This window comes from Saccostrea echinata, unplaced genomic scaffold, assembly GCF_033153115.1.
Source record: "Saccostrea echinata isolate AGI-Se365-2 ecotype Australia unplaced genomic scaffold, CSIRO_AGI_Sech_v1 ptg000062l, whole genome shotgun sequence".
NCBI lineage: Eukaryota > Metazoa > Mollusca > Bivalvia > Ostreida > Ostreidae > Saccostrea > Saccostrea echinata.
Genome location: NW_026889811.1, coordinates 8,148,334 through 8,162,642, shown reverse-complemented (window position 1 = coordinate 8,162,642; position 14,309 = coordinate 8,148,334). Strand labels below are relative to the sequence as shown.

General features: G+C 44.9%; 10 long non-coding RNA genes across 10 annotated transcripts; all 10 read right to left on the bottom strand.

Annotated features, from left to right (window-relative positions):
• Positions 1 to 1,879: 1,879 nt before the first annotated feature.
• LOC133175480 (uncharacterized) lies at positions 1,880 to 2,326 on the bottom strand. Its single transcript, XR_009719295.1, has 3 exons — positions 2,250 to 2,326; positions 2,069 to 2,158; positions 1,880 to 1,952 (listed from the first exon to the last, which is right to left on the bottom strand). It is a non-coding gene; the product is annotated as an uncharacterized LOC133175480 (long non-coding RNA).
• Positions 2,327 to 3,013: 687 nt separating this feature from the next.
• LOC133175240 (uncharacterized) lies at positions 3,014 to 3,460 on the bottom strand. The gene is made up of 3 exons (XR_009719259.1): positions 3,384 to 3,460; positions 3,203 to 3,292; positions 3,014 to 3,086 (listed from the first exon to the last, which is right to left on the bottom strand). It is a non-coding gene; the product is annotated as an uncharacterized LOC133175240 (long non-coding RNA).
• Positions 3,461 to 4,147: 687 nt separating this feature from the next.
• LOC133175479 (uncharacterized) lies at positions 4,148 to 4,594 on the bottom strand. Its single transcript, XR_009719294.1, has 3 exons — positions 4,518 to 4,594; positions 4,337 to 4,426; positions 4,148 to 4,220 (listed from the first exon to the last, which is right to left on the bottom strand). It is a non-coding gene; the product is annotated as an uncharacterized LOC133175479 (long non-coding RNA).
• Positions 4,595 to 5,281: 687 nt separating this feature from the next.
• On the bottom strand, positions 5,282 to 5,983 carry LOC133175560 (uncharacterized). Its single transcript, XR_009719304.1, has 4 exons — positions 5,903 to 5,983; positions 5,652 to 5,747; positions 5,471 to 5,560; positions 5,282 to 5,354 (listed from the first exon to the last, which is right to left on the bottom strand). It is a non-coding gene; the product is annotated as an uncharacterized LOC133175560 (long non-coding RNA).
• Positions 5,984 to 6,415: 432 nt separating this feature from the next.
• On the bottom strand, positions 6,416 to 6,862 carry LOC133175559 (uncharacterized). The gene is made up of 3 exons (XR_009719303.1): positions 6,786 to 6,862; positions 6,605 to 6,694; positions 6,416 to 6,488 (listed from the first exon to the last, which is right to left on the bottom strand). It is a non-coding gene; the product is annotated as an uncharacterized LOC133175559 (long non-coding RNA).
• A 687-nt stretch (positions 6,863 to 7,549) lies between these two features.
• LOC133175236 (uncharacterized) lies at positions 7,550 to 7,996 on the bottom strand. Its single transcript, XR_009719255.1, has 3 exons — positions 7,920 to 7,996; positions 7,739 to 7,828; positions 7,550 to 7,622 (listed from the first exon to the last, which is right to left on the bottom strand). It is a non-coding gene; the product is annotated as an uncharacterized LOC133175236 (long non-coding RNA).
• A 687-nt stretch (positions 7,997 to 8,683) lies between these two features.
• On the bottom strand, positions 8,684 to 9,130 carry LOC133175234 (uncharacterized). The gene is made up of 3 exons (XR_009719254.1): positions 9,054 to 9,130; positions 8,873 to 8,962; positions 8,684 to 8,756 (listed from the first exon to the last, which is right to left on the bottom strand). It is a non-coding gene; the product is annotated as an uncharacterized LOC133175234 (long non-coding RNA).
• A 687-nt stretch (positions 9,131 to 9,817) lies between these two features.
• Positions 9,818 to 10,264, bottom strand: LOC133175238 (uncharacterized). The gene is made up of 3 exons (XR_009719257.1): positions 10,188 to 10,264; positions 10,007 to 10,096; positions 9,818 to 9,890 (listed from the first exon to the last, which is right to left on the bottom strand). It is a non-coding gene; the product is annotated as an uncharacterized LOC133175238 (long non-coding RNA).
• Positions 10,265 to 10,951: 687 nt separating this feature from the next.
• LOC133175239 (uncharacterized) lies at positions 10,952 to 11,398 on the bottom strand. Its single transcript, XR_009719258.1, has 3 exons — positions 11,322 to 11,398; positions 11,141 to 11,230; positions 10,952 to 11,024 (listed from the first exon to the last, which is right to left on the bottom strand). It is a non-coding gene; the product is annotated as an uncharacterized LOC133175239 (long non-coding RNA).
• Positions 11,399 to 12,085: 687 nt separating this feature from the next.
• On the bottom strand, positions 12,086 to 12,532 carry LOC133175237 (uncharacterized). Its single transcript, XR_009719256.1, has 3 exons — positions 12,456 to 12,532; positions 12,275 to 12,364; positions 12,086 to 12,158 (listed from the first exon to the last, which is right to left on the bottom strand). It is a non-coding gene; the product is annotated as an uncharacterized LOC133175237 (long non-coding RNA).
• Positions 12,533 to 14,309: the final 1,777 nt, after the last annotated feature.

The following is a 14,309-nucleotide window of genomic DNA, read 5'->3' as shown; positions in this document are numbered from 1 at the left end:
GCCTTGCTGTTCTTGAGAAGAAAAAATTTTCCCCGTGTATTCCTATGAAAAACATTGATCGCCCACTGTGGACCCAACCTACCCCCAGGGGTCATGACTTGAACAAATTTGAATCTACACAGCCTGAGGACGATTCCATATAAGTTTCATATTTTCAAGCACAGTGGTTCTTGAGAAGATTTTTTGAAATGATGTCATTAATTTTTAACTAATTCGTAATTCTCTCAGCTTGAAAGAAGGCATGGCCCTTCATTTGAACAAACTTGAATTCCCTTAATCCAAGGATTCTTTGTGGCAAGTTTGGTTGAAATTGGCCCAGGGGTTCTTAAGAAGAAGATGCATGGCAATGTGAAAAGTTTACACAAGGACGACAACAAGGATGACAGACAACAAAAAATTTTGATCAGAATAACTCACTTGAGTCTTCAATATCATTATCATATTGTTTGGTTAGTTTCAACAACCATGTATTTGCATCCCAAATCAAGTAAATTGAGTAAATTATATGTCATAAATTATTACAAGATATTGAAGTCACTGGTGTCATGTGCATTGAAGCATATAACTAACCCTTTCGATTGTCAATTCTGAGTGAAAGAAGATGGGTGAACATGACGAGCAAAAAGCCTTTAGTGTGACAAACATTAAGGTGAAAAATTAAATCTCAATTAGATCAAAATTTTCCTTGATATATAATCTAACATTAAAATATACTTTATGTAAAATCTCTACAATTTGCAAAAATCTCACAAAGATTGAAATTATTTGCTTATGAAATATTGTACACACACTAAAAAGGGCAAAAAGAGTCATTTTCTCATTCTATAACACTATTTTTCGATATGAGTGGGTCTTCGCTCCATTTTTTTGAAAGTTAATCCTCGAAGTTTGCATAAAAATATACATTTTTTGGTTTCCTAAAATATGGAGCAAAGACCCACTATACCTTAAAAATATACTTTTATGACATATCATTCGCATCTTTTTGAGAAATACTTGAAGTCCATTAAGTCAAGGATCATATCACAAACATGATTTAAATGCCACTATTCATCAGATCTTGCGTAGTCTAGTGGTTAGCATGCTAGTCTCGAAAGAAAATGATACTCAGGATTTTTATTAGGGTTCGAACCCCCATGAATATCACATTTTTTTAATTTACCGGTAAGAATAAATTTTCCAAGAAAATTTTCCTCAGAAAAGTTTTATTTATCATAATTTCGCACATTTCAATAATGAGAACTTTACTCTAAATACTGAATTCACAAACTGAACATGATTTTTATATATTTGAAGCTATAGGCTTTCTGCACACTATGTTCGCCCATCTCCTTCACAAGATAATCAAGCCACATTTGTTTACACAAGCAGTACACAGATGTTCTTCATGTAATCAAAATATATCAGTTGCACTCAACCAGATGCTCTGCTGTATCAAATATTACATGACAAGAAGAGTCTGGATGAATAAGACATTGTTGAAGGAATATAAAATTTTGATACCAATCGTTCCTGATGGAGTTTATTTATATTATGATTGGTCATATAAATAAAATTTGGGGCCCACACTAATACATGAAATAATACGTGGCATTAAAACATGTGCCAGACAGACCCCCAATCTCAATTTCAGTAAGTCATTTACAAATGGTGTGCAAAGGCACATCCCCAAGTGATCCCTGTTTTAATCGCTTTCTAAAGGACAGAAATACAAGTGATCAAAATGATTGCAATCCTAAATAAGTGAAATTGGCAATAGTTCCCTGCATCCTGTCAATTGGAAGTCAAGAGGTCAAGGCCTGACAAGGTCAACTTTCCATTGGAAATTGAAAGGTCATCAAAGGGTGCAAGAAGTAGAGTCTTAATCTTACCGCATCTTCCGGTGACAGCTGCAGTTGCACTGAAGACACTCTCTCTCACTGTGGGATGCTGCTCAGCCTTCATCTCCTCCTCTGCCAACAAAGCAAAACCAAGGCGTCAAGGTAACATGTACACTTCATACTAAGTGACAGTCATACAAGTGCATACAGAGTGCACGTGCAAAGAGCAAGTCAAGTTTCAATCTTACCCTCACTTCAGGGGGTTGCCCGCAGTGGACTCTTCTTCTGTCTGATGCTTTCCTCTTCACCTCTACATCCGGCACAGCCTAAGCTTCCACCTGTTGTCAGAAACAGTCAAATGCTCAGTAACTTGCAGAGATTCTTTTGACACGGACACAGAAAAAGCACAGAGGTGCAGCTGCGTCTTACCCTCGCGTCTTGGATTGGCCGCAGTCCATCGTTGAACTCCGGTCGGCAGGTTACGGTCTGCTCCTTCTGCGGAACCACAGCAGTCTTACCCTGTACCTGTTAACAGGGATGTCTACAGGTCAAATCAAAAGTAAGGCTTCCTCATCAAGGAGTAACCAAAGTCGACAGACGAGTGCAAGATGTACACATTTCACAGCTCACCGTCAATCTTGGGTATCAAAAGCGCAACAAAAAGGCAGCTTGTTACTTACCGCTTTGGCCAATGTTGGCGGCTGGACACAGCTGGGCAATGGACACCCCATCTTCTCTTGCTCGGCCCTGGTCCTCCTGCGTCGTCCCTGAAAATATACAACTGACAGAAGATTAGTAAAAATTCAAAACAATGCGACAAATCACAGAATTTCATGTAAACACAAGCATTAAAAAGTAGTAGAAAAATAAGTTTAGCTGATGAAGACAGTTAGGTCAGGAAAGGGCATAAGAGGGGAAAGGGTGGGGGAGGAGGGGGGAAGGTTAGTTATGTTAGAGTAGGGAGGGGATAGGAGACAGAAGAGACAGAGAGGAAGAAATGCAGAAAAGCTTCTCTATTAGGCTTCCTGGTAGCGGAATGAGCTCCTCTTCCTTCTACTGGTGATGGGCCCTGCTTCCCTGCATCCTGTCAATTGGAAGTCAAGAGGTCAAGGCCTGACAAGGTCAACTTTCCATTGGAAATTGAAAGGTCATCAAAGGGTGCAAGAAGTAGAGTCTTAATCTTACCGCATCTTCCGGTGACAGCTGCAGTTGCACTGAAGACACTCTCTCTCACTGTGGGATGCTGCTCAGCCTTCATCTCCTCCTCTGCCAACAAAGCAAAACCAAGGCGTCAAGGTAACATGTACACTTCATACTAAGTGACAGTCATACAAGTGCATACAGAGTGCACGTGCAAAGAGCAAGTCAAGTTTCAATCTTACCCTCACTTCAGGGGGTTGCCCGCAGTGGACTCTTCTTCTGTCTGATGCTTTCCTCTTCACCTCTACATCCGGCACAGCCTAAGCTTCCACCTGTTGTCAGAAACAGTCAAATGCTCAGTAACTTGCAGAGATTCTTTTGACACGGACACAGAAAAAGCACAGAGGTGCAGCTGCGTCTTACCCTCGCGTCTTGGATTGGCCGCAGTCCATCGTTGAACTCCGGTCGGCAGGTTACGGTCTGCTCCTTCTGCGGAACCACAGCAGTCTTACCCTGTACCTGTTAACAGGGATGTCTACAGGTCAAATCAAAAGTAAGGCTTCCTCATCAAGGAGTAACCAAAGTCGACAGACGAGTGCAAGATGTACACATTTCACAGCTCACCGTCAATCTTGGGTATCAAAAGCGCAACAAAAAGGCAGCTTGTTACTTACCGCTTTGGCCAATGTTGGCGGCTGGACACAGCTGGGCAATGGACACCCCATCTTCTCTTGCTCGGCCCTGGTCCTCCTGCGTCGTCCCTGAAAATATACAACTGACAGAAGATTAGTAAAAATTCAAAACAATGCGACAAATCACAGAATTTCATGTAAACACAAGCATTAAAAAGTAGTAGAAAAATAAGTTTAGCTGATGAAGACAGTTAGGTCAGGAAAGGGCATAAGAGGGGAAAGGGTGGGGGAGGAGGGGGGAAGGTTAGTTATGTTAGAGTAGGGAGGGGATAGGAGACAGAAGAGACAGAGAGGAAGAAATGCAGAAAAGCTTCTCTATTAGGCTTCCTGGTAGCGGAATGAGCTCCTCTTCCTTCTACTGGTGATGGGCCCTGCTTCCCTGCATCCTGTCAATTGGAAGTCAAGAGGTCAAGGCCTGACAAGGTCAACTTTCCATTGGAAATTGAAAGGTCATCAAAGGGTGCAAGAAGTAGAGTCTTGATCTTACCGCATCTTCCGGTGACAGCTGCAGTTGCACTGAAGACACTCTCTCTCACTGTGGGATGCTGCTCAGCCTTCATCTCCTCCTCTGCCAACAAAGCAAAACCAAGGCGTCAAGGTAACATGTACACTTCATACTAAGTGACAGTCATACAAGTGCATACAGAGTGCACGTGCAAAGAGCAAGTCAAGTTTCAATCTTACCCTCACTTCAGGGGGTTGCCCGCAGTGGACTCTTCTTCTGTCTGATGCTTTCCTCTTCACCTCTACATCCGGCACAGCCTAAGCTTCCACCTGTTGTCAGAAACAGTCAAATGCTCAGTAACTTGCAGAGATTCTTTTGACACGGACACAGAAAAAGCACAGAGGTGCAGCTGCGTCTTACCCTCGCGTCTTGGATTGGCCGCAGTCCATCGTTGAACTCCGGTCGGCAGGTTACGGTCTGCTCCTTCTGCGGAACCACAGCAGTCTTACCCTGTACCTGTTAACAGGGATGTCTACAGGTCAAATCAAAAGTAAGGCTTCCTCATCAAGGAGTAACCAAAGTCGACAGACGAGTGCAAGATGTACACATTTCACAGCTCACCGTCAATCTTGGGTATCAAAAGCGCAACAAAAAGGCAGCTTGTTACTTACCGCTTTGGCCAATGTTGGCGGCTGGACACAGCTGGGCAATGGACACCCCATCTTCTCTTGCTCGGCCCTGGTCCTCCTGCGTCGTCCCTGAAAATATACAACTGACAGAAGATTAGTAAAAATTCAAAACAATGCGACAAATCACAGAATTTCATGTAAACACAAGCATTAAAAAGTAGTAGAAAAATAAGTTTAGCTGATGAAGACAGTTAGGTCAGGAAAGGGCATAAGAGGGGAAAGGGTGGGGGAGGAGGGGGGAAGGTTAGTTATGTTAGAGTAGGGAGGGGATAGGAGACAGAAGAGACAGAGAGGAAGAAATGCAGAAAAGCTTCTCTATTAGGCTTCCTGGTAGCGGAATGAGCTCCTCTTCCTTCTACTGGTGATGGGCCCTGCTTCCCTGCATCCTGTCAATTGGAAGTCAAGAGGTCAAGGCCTGACAAGGTCAACTTTCCATTGGAAATTGAAAGGTCATCAAAGGGTGCAAGAAGTAGAGTCTTGATCTTACCGCATCTTCCGGTGACAGCTGCAGTTGCACTGAAGACACTCTCTCTCACTGTGGGATGCTGCTCAGCCTTCATCTCCTCCTCTGCCAACAAAGCAAAACCAAGGCGTCAAGGTAACATGTACACTTCATACTAAGTGACAGTCATACAAGTGCATACAGAGTGCACGTGCAAAGAGCAAGTCAAGTTTCAATCTTACCCTCACTTCAGGGGGTTGCCCGCAGTGGACTCTTCTTCTGTCTGATGCTTTCCTCTTCACCTCTACATCCGGCACAGCCTAAGCTTCCACCTGTTGTCAGAAACAGTCAAATGCTCAGTAACTTGCAGAGATTCTTTTGACACGGACACAGAAAAAGCACAGAGGTGCAGCTGCGTCTTACCCTCGCGTCTTGGATTGGCCGCAGTCCATCGTTGAACTCCGGTCGGCAGGTTACGGTCTGCTCCTTCTGCGGAACCACAGCAGTCTAACCCTGTACCTGTTATTAGGGATGTCTACAGGTCAAATCAAAAGTAAGGCTTCCTCATCAAGGAGTAACCAAAGTCGACAGACGAGTGCAAGATGTACATATTTCACAGCTCACCGTCAATCTTGGGTATCAAAAGCGCAACAAAAAGGCAGCTTGTTACTTACCGCTTTGGCCAATGTTGGCGGCTGGACACAGCTGGGCAATGGACACCCCATCTTCTCTTGCTCGGCCCTGGTCCTCCTGCGTCGTCCCTGAAAATATACAACTGACAGAAGATTAGTAAAAATTCAAAACAATGCGACAAATCACAGAATTTCATGTAAACACAAGCATTAAAAAGTAGTAGAAAAATAAGTTTAGCTGATGAAGACAGTTAGGTCAGGAAAGGGCATAAGAGGGGAAAGGGTGGGGGAGGAGGGGGGAAGGTTAGTTATGTTAGAGTAGGGAGGGGATAGGAGACAGAAGAGACAGAGAGGAAGAAATGCAGAAAAGCTTCTCTATTAGGCTTCCTGGTAGCGGAATGAGCTCCTCTTCCTTCTACTGGTGATGGGCCCTGCTTCCCTGCATCCTGTCAATTGGAAGTCAAGAGGTCAAGGCCTGACAAGGTCAACTTTCCATTGGAAATTGAAAGGTCATCAAAGGGTGCAAGAAGTAGAGTCTTAATCTTACCGCATCTTCCGGTGACAGCTGCAGTTGCACTGAAGACACTCTCTCTCACTGTGGGATGCTGCTCAGCCTTCATCTCCTCCTCTGCCAACAAAGCAAAACCAAGGCGTCAAGGTAACATGTACACTTCATACTAAGTGACAGTCATACAAGTGCATACAGAGTGCACGTGCAAAGAGCAAGTCAAGTTTCAATCTTACCCTCACTTCAGGGGGTTGCCCGCAGTGGACTCTTCTTCTGTCTGATGCTTTCCTCTTCACCTCTACATCCGGCACAGCCTAAGCTTCCACCTGTTGTCAGAAACAGTCAAATGCTCAGTAACTTGCAGAGATTCTTTTGACACGGACACAGAAAAAGCACAGAGGTGCAGCTGCGTCTTACCCTCGCGTCTTGGATTGGCCGCAGTCCATCGTTGAACTCCGGTCGGCAGGTTACGGTCTGCTCCTTCTGCGGAACCACAGCAGTCTTACCCTGTACCTGTTAACAGGGATGTCTACAGGTCAAATCAAAAGTAAGGCTTCCTCATCAAGGAGTAACCAAAGTCGACAGACGAGTGCAAGATGTACACATTTCACAGCTCACCGTCAATCTTGGGTATCAAAAGCGCAACAAAAAGGCAGCTTGTTACTTACCGCTTTGGCCAATGTTGGCGGCTGGACACAGCTGGGCAATGGACACCCCATCTTCTCTTGCTCGGCCCTGGTCCTCCTGCGTCGTCCCTGAAAATATACAACTGACAGAAGATTAGTAAAAATTCAAAACAATGCGACAAATCACAGAATTTCATGTAAACACAAGCATTAAAAAGTAGTAGAAAAATAAGTTTAGCTGATGAAGACAGTTAGGTCAGGAAAGGGCATAAGAGGGGAAAGGGTGGGGGAGGAGGGGGGAAGGTTAGTTATGTTAGAGTAGGGAGGGGATAGGAGACAGAAGAGACAGAGAGGAAGAAATGCAGAAAAGCTTCTCTATTAGGCTTCCTGGTAGCGGAATGAGCTCCTCTTCCTTCTACTGGTGATGGGCCCTGCTTCCCTGCATCCTGTCAATTGGAAGTCAAGAGGTCAAGGCCTGACAAGGTCAACTTTCCATTGGAAATTGAAAGGTCATCAAAGGGTGCAAGAAGTAGAGTCTTAATCTTACCGCATCTTCCGGTGACAGCTGCAGTTGCACTGAAGACACTCTCTCTCACTGTGGGATGCTGCTCAGCCTTCATCTCCTCCTCTGCCAACAAAGCAAAACCAAGGCGTCAAGGTAACATGTACACTTCATACTAAGTGACAGTCATACAAGTGCATACAGAGTGCACGTGCAAAGAGCAAGTCAAGTTTCAATCTTACCCTCACTTCAGGGGGTTGCCCGCAGTGGACTCTTCTTCTGTCTGATGCTTTCCTCTTCACCTCTACATCCGGCACAGCCTAAGCTTCCACCTGTTGTCAGAAACAGTCAAATGCTCAGTAACTTGCAGAGATTCTTTTGACACGGACACAGAAAAAGCACAGAGGTGCAGCTGCGTCTTACCCTCGCGTCTTGGATTGGCCGCAGTCCATCGTTGAACTCCGGTCGGCAGGTTACGGTCTGCTCCTTCTGCGGAACCACAGCAGTCTTACCCTGTACCTGTTAACAGGGATGTCTACAGGTCAAATCAAAAGTAAGGCTTCCTCATCAAGGAGTAACCAAAGTCGACAGACGAGTGCAAGATGTACACATTTCACAGCTCACCGTCAATCTTGGGTATCAAAAGCGCAACAAAAAGGCAGCTTGTTACTTACCGCTTTGGCCAATGTTGGCGGCTGGACACAGCTGGGCAATGGACACCCCATCTTCTCTTGCTCGGCCCTGGTCCTCCTGCGTCGTCCCTGAAAATATACAACTGACAGAAGATTAGTAAAAATTCAAAACAATGCGACAAATCACAGAATTTCATGTAAACACAAGCATTAAAAAGTAGTAGAAAAATAAGTTTAGCTGATGAAGACAGTTAGGTCAGGAAAGGGCATAAGAGGGGAAAGGGTGGGGGAGGAGGGGGGAAGGTTAGTTATGTTAGAGTAGGGAGGGGATAGGAGACAGAAGAGACAGAGAGGAAGAAATGCAGAAAAGCTTCTCTATTAGGCTTCCTGGTAGCGGAATGAGCTCCTCTTCCTTCTACTGGTGATGGGCCCTGCTTCCCTGCATCCTGTCAATTGGAAGTCAAGAGGTCAAGGCCTGACAAGGTCAACTTTCCATTGGAAATTGAAAGGTCATCAAAGGGTGCAAGAAGTAGAGTCTTAATCTTACCGCATCTTCCGGTGACAGCTGCAGTTGCACTGAAGACACTCTCTCTCACTGTGGGATGCTGCTCAGCCTTCATCTCCTCCTCTGCCAACAAAGCAAAACCAAGGCGTCAAGGTAACATGTACACTTCATACTAAGTGACAGTCATACAAGTGCATACAGAGTGCACGTGCAAAGAGCAAGTCAAGTTTCAATCTTACCCTCACTTCAGGGGGTTGCCCGCAGTGGACTCTTCTTCTGTCTGATGCTTTCCTCTTCACCTCTACATCCGGCACAGCCTAAGCTTCCACCTGTTGTCAGAAACAGTCAAATGCTCAGTAACTTGCAGAGATTCTTTTGACACGGACACAGAAAAAGCACAGAGGTGCAGCTGCGTCTTACCCTCGCGTCTTGGATTGGCCGCAGTCCATCGTTGAACTCCGGTCGGCAGGTTACGGTCTGCTCCTTCTGCGGAACCACAGCAGTCTTACCCTGTACCTGTTAACAGGGATGTCTACAGGTCAAATCAAAAGTAAGGCTTCCTCATCAAGGAGTAACCAAAGTCGACAGACGAGTGCAAGATGTACACATTTCACAGCTCACCGTCAATCTTGGGTATCAAAAGCGCAACAAAAAGGCAGCTTGTTACTTACCGCTTTGGCCAATGTTGGCGGCTGGACACAGCTGGGCAATGGACACCCCATCTTCTCTTGCTCGGCCCTGGTCCTCCTGCGTCGTCCCTGAAAATATACAACTGACAGAAGATTAGTAAAAATTCAAAACAATGCGACAAATCACAGAATTTCATGTAAACACAAGCATTAAAAAGTAGTAGAAAAATAAGTTTAGCTGATGAAGACAGTTAGGTCAGGAAAGGGCATAAGAGGGGAAAGGGTGGGGGAGGAGGGGGGAAGGTTAGTTATGTTAGAGTAGGGAGGGGATAGGAGACAGAAGAGACAGAGAGGAAGAAATGCAGAAAAGCTTCTCTATTAGGCTTCCTGGTAGCGGAATGAGCTCCTCTTCCTTCTACTGGTGATGGGCCCTGCTTCCCTGCATCCTGTCAATTGGAAGTCAAGAGGTCAAGGCCTGACAAGGTCAACTTTCCATTGGAAATTGAAAGGTCATCAAAGGGTGCAAGAAGTAGAGTCTTAATCTTACCGCATCTTCCGGTGACAGCTGCAGTTGCACTGAAGACACTCTCTCTCACTGTGGGATGCTGCTCAGCCTTCATCTCCTCCTCTGCCAACAAAGCAAAACCAAGGCGTCAAGGTAACATGTACACTTCATACTAAGTGACAGTCATACAAGTGCATACAGAGTGCACGTGCAAAGAGCAAGTCAAGTTTCAATCTTACCCTCACTTCAGGGGGTTGCCCGCAGTGGACTCTTCTTCTGTCTGATGCTTTCCTCTTCACCTCTACATCCGGCACAGCCTAAGCTTCCACCTGTTGTCAGAAACAGTCAAATGCTCAGTAACTTGCAGAGATTCTTTTGACACGGACACAGAAAAAGCACAGAGGTGCAGCTGCGTCTTACCCTCGCGTCTTGGATTGGCCGCAGTCCATCGTTGAACTCCGGTCGGCAGGTTACGGTCTGCTCCTTCTGCGGAACCACAGCAGTCTTACCCTGTACCTGTTAACAGGGATGTCTACAGGTCAAATCAAAAGTAAGGCTTCCTCATCAAGGAGTAACCAAAGTCGACAGACGAGTGCAAGATGTACACATTTCACAGCTCACCGTCAATCTTGGGTATCAAAAGCGCAACAAAAAGGCAGCTTGTTACTTACCGCTTTGGCCAATGTTGGCGGCTGGACACAGCTGGGCAATGGACACCCCATCTTCTCTTGCTCGGCCCTGGTCCTCCTGCGTCGTCCCTGAAAATATACAACTGACAGAAGATTAGTAAAAATTCAAAACAATGCGACAAATCACAGAATTTCATGTAAACACAAGCATTAAAAAGTAGTAGAAAAATAAGTTTAGCTGATGAAGACAGTTAGGTCAGGAAAGGGCATAAGAGGGGAAAGGGTGGGGGAGGAGGGGGGAAGGTTAGTTATGTTAGAGTAGGGAGGGGATAGGAGACAGAAGAGACAGAGAGGAAGAAATGCAGAAAAGCTTCTCTATTAGGCTTCCTGGTAGCGGAATGAGCTCCTCTTCCTTCTACTGGTGATGGGCCCTGCTTCCCTGCATCCTGTCAATTGGAAGTCAAGAGGTCAAGGCCTGACAAGGTCAACTTTCCATTGGAAATTGAAAGGTCATCAAAGGGTGCAAGAAGTAGAGTCTTAATCTTACCGCATCTTCCGGTGACAGCTGCAGTTGCACTGAAGACACTCTCTCTCACTGTGGGATGCTGCTCAGCCTTCATCTCCTCCTCTGCCAACAAAGCAAAACCAAGGCGTCAAGGTAACATGTACACTTCATACTAAGTGACAGTCATACAAGTGCATACAGAGTGCACGTGCAAAGAGCAAGTCAAGTTTCAATCTTACCCTCACTTCAGGGGGTTGCCCGCAGTGGACTCTTCTTCTGTCTGATGCTTTCCTCTTCACCTCTACATCCGGCACAGCCTAAGCTTCCACCTGTTGTCAGAAACAGTCAAATGCTCAGTAACTTGCAGAGATTCTTTTGACACGGACACAGAAAAAGCACAGAGGTGCAGCTGCGTCTTACCCTCGCGTCTTGGATTGGCCGCAGTCCATCGTTGAACTCCGGTCGGCAGGTTACGGTCTGCTCCTTCTGCGGAACCACAGCAGTCTTACCCTGTACCTGTTAACAGGGATGTCTACAGGTCAAATCAAAAGTAAGGCTTCCTCATCAAGGAGTAACCAAAGTCGACAGACGAGTGCAAGATGTACACATTTCACAGCTCACCGTCAATCTTGGGTATCAAAAGCGCAACAAAAAGGCAGCTTGTTACTTACCGCTTTGGCCAATGTTGGCGGCTGGACACAGCTGGGCAATGGACACCCCATCTTCTCTTGCTCGGCCCTGGTCCTCCTGCGTCGTCCCTGAAAATATACAACTGACAGAAGATTAGTAAAAATTCAAAACAATGCGACAAATCACAGAATTTCATGTAAACACAAGCATTAAAAAGTAGTAGAAAAATAAGTTTAGCTGATGAAGACAGTTAGGTCAGGAAAGGGCATAAGAGGGGAAAGGGTGGGGGAGGAGGGGGGAAGGTTAGTTATGTTAGAGTAGGGAGGGGATAGGAGACAGAAGAGACAGAGAGGAAGAAATGCAGAAAAGCTTCTCTATTAGGCTTCCTGGTAGCGGAATGAGCTCCTCTTCCTTCTACTGGTGATGGGCCCTGCTTCCCTGCATCCTGTCAATTGGAAGTCAAGAGGTCAAGGCCTGACAAGGTCAACTTTCCATTGGAAATTGAAAGGTCATCAAAGGGTGCAAGAAGTAGAGTCTTAATCTTACCGCATCTTCCGGTGACAGCTGCAGTTGCACTGAAGACACTCTCTCTCACTGTGGGATGCTGCTCAGCCTTCATCTCCTCCTCTGCCAACAAAGCAAAACCAAGGCGTCAAGGTAACATGTACACTTCATACTAAGTGACAGTCATACAAGTGCATACAGAGTGCACGTGCAAAGAGCAAGTCAAGTTTCAATCTTACCCTCACTTCAGGGGGTTGCCCGCAGTGGACTCTTCTTCTGTCTGATGCTTTCCTCTTCACCTCTACATCCGGCACAGCCTAAGCTTCCACCTGTTGTCAGAAACAGTCAAATGCTCAGTAACTTGCAGAGATTCTTTTGACACGGACACAGAAAAAGCACAGAGGTGCAGCTGCGTCTTACCCTCGCGTCTTGGATTGGCCGCAGTCCATCGTTGAACTCCGGTCGGCAGGTTACGGTCTGCTCCTTCTGCGGAACCACAGCAGTCTTACCCTGTACCTGTTAACAGGGATGTCTACAGGTCAAATCAAAAGTAAGGCTTCCTCATCAAGGAGTAACCAAAGTCGACAGACGAGTGCAAGATGTACACATTTCACAGCTCACCGTCAATCTTGGGTATCAAAAGCGCAACAAAAAGGCAGCTTGTTACTTACCGCTTTGGCCAATGTTGGCGGCTGGACACAGCTGGGCAATGGACACCCCATCTTCTCTTGCTCGGCCCTGGTCCTCCTGCGTCGTCCCTGAAAATATACAACTGACAGAAGATTAGTAAAAATTCAAAACAATGCGACAAATCACAGAATTTCATGTAAACACAAGCATTAAAAAGTAGTAGAAAAATAAGTTTAGCTGATGAAGACAGTTAGGTCAGGAAAGGGCATAAGAGGGGAAAGGGTGGGGGAGGAGGGGGGAAGGTTAGTTTTGTTAGAGTAGGGAGGGGATAGGAGACAGAAGAGACAGAGAGGAAGAAATGCAGAAAAGCTTCTCTATTAGGCTTCCTGGTAGCGGAATGAGCTCCTCTTCCTTCTACTGGTGATGGGCCCTGCTTCCCTGCATCCTGTCAATTGGAAGTCAAGAGGTCAAGGCCTGACAAGGTCAACTTTCCATTGGAAATTGAAAGGTCATCAAAGGGTGCAAGAAGTAGAGTCTTAATCTTACCGCATCTTCCGGTGACAGCTGCAGTTGCACTGAAGACACTCTCTCTCACTGTGGGATGCTGCTCAGCCTTCATCTCCTCCTCTGCCAACAAAGCAAAACCAAGACATCACGGTAACATGAACACAGAGATGGTCATTCTTTGTGGAAATTACCTCTGGTTAATGGTATGTCTAATTGCTTACCTCATAATTAACAAAATATATTTATTATTATTCGTCACGTTTCCTCCTCTATACAGTGGATATAGAAGAAAGGATATTGCTTTGTAGATGCATGTTTCTAGTTTTTTTTTATTGGAGTGTTTTATTGTAGTGTTTAATCTAAAATATACTAGTCACCAGCGTGGCTAAGTGTTTGGACATTTGGTCTAAGAGTTAGTAGTAAGGAGTTGATCCTTAAGTCCCGGGTTTGAATCCACTGTGTGATCAGAGACATGTTCTTCGGATGAGACTGTATAAACTGAGGTTCCGTGTCACAGTAAGTGCCCGCACGAAAAAGATCTCTCAATGCTTAATTGCCATAAGTGCTGAGTACATGTCTAAATTTGCATGCAGCCCTCCACTGGCAAGTGATGGTATCTCAATACAAGTGAAAATTTCTTGAAGGAATGTTAAACAAATAAACATAAAATACACCAAACATTCTATTTCTTTTCAGAAAAATGAGTAGCATTTGTTTCTGAACAAAAGATATCCCTGATAATAATACATTGTCAAAAATGAAGACAGGGCTATGCACATGTAATATTAATATTTCTTAGTTTTTATTTTAAGGTCAGACAACACACTCCTCAAATATATGTTTTGTATACCTTGGTATTATATAAAAAAAATATTCATATTCACTTGTGATATCTAAATTTTTTTTTTGAGTATGTTTTAAAAATATAAGTAAACAAAAATTGTGACACTGGCAATTAATTCAAAAGATTACCCATAAGGATTATATAAGGAATATCACCCTCTGGTATCTTGGCCAAATTAATGCCTGGTAAGGTACCTCAATTTTTGGTGAGGAAACTTTTTTAAGTAGCTATACTTATATTTAAGATGAACAAAAAAAAAACTTATTTAAAGTAACCCAACAACTCTTGTGAAA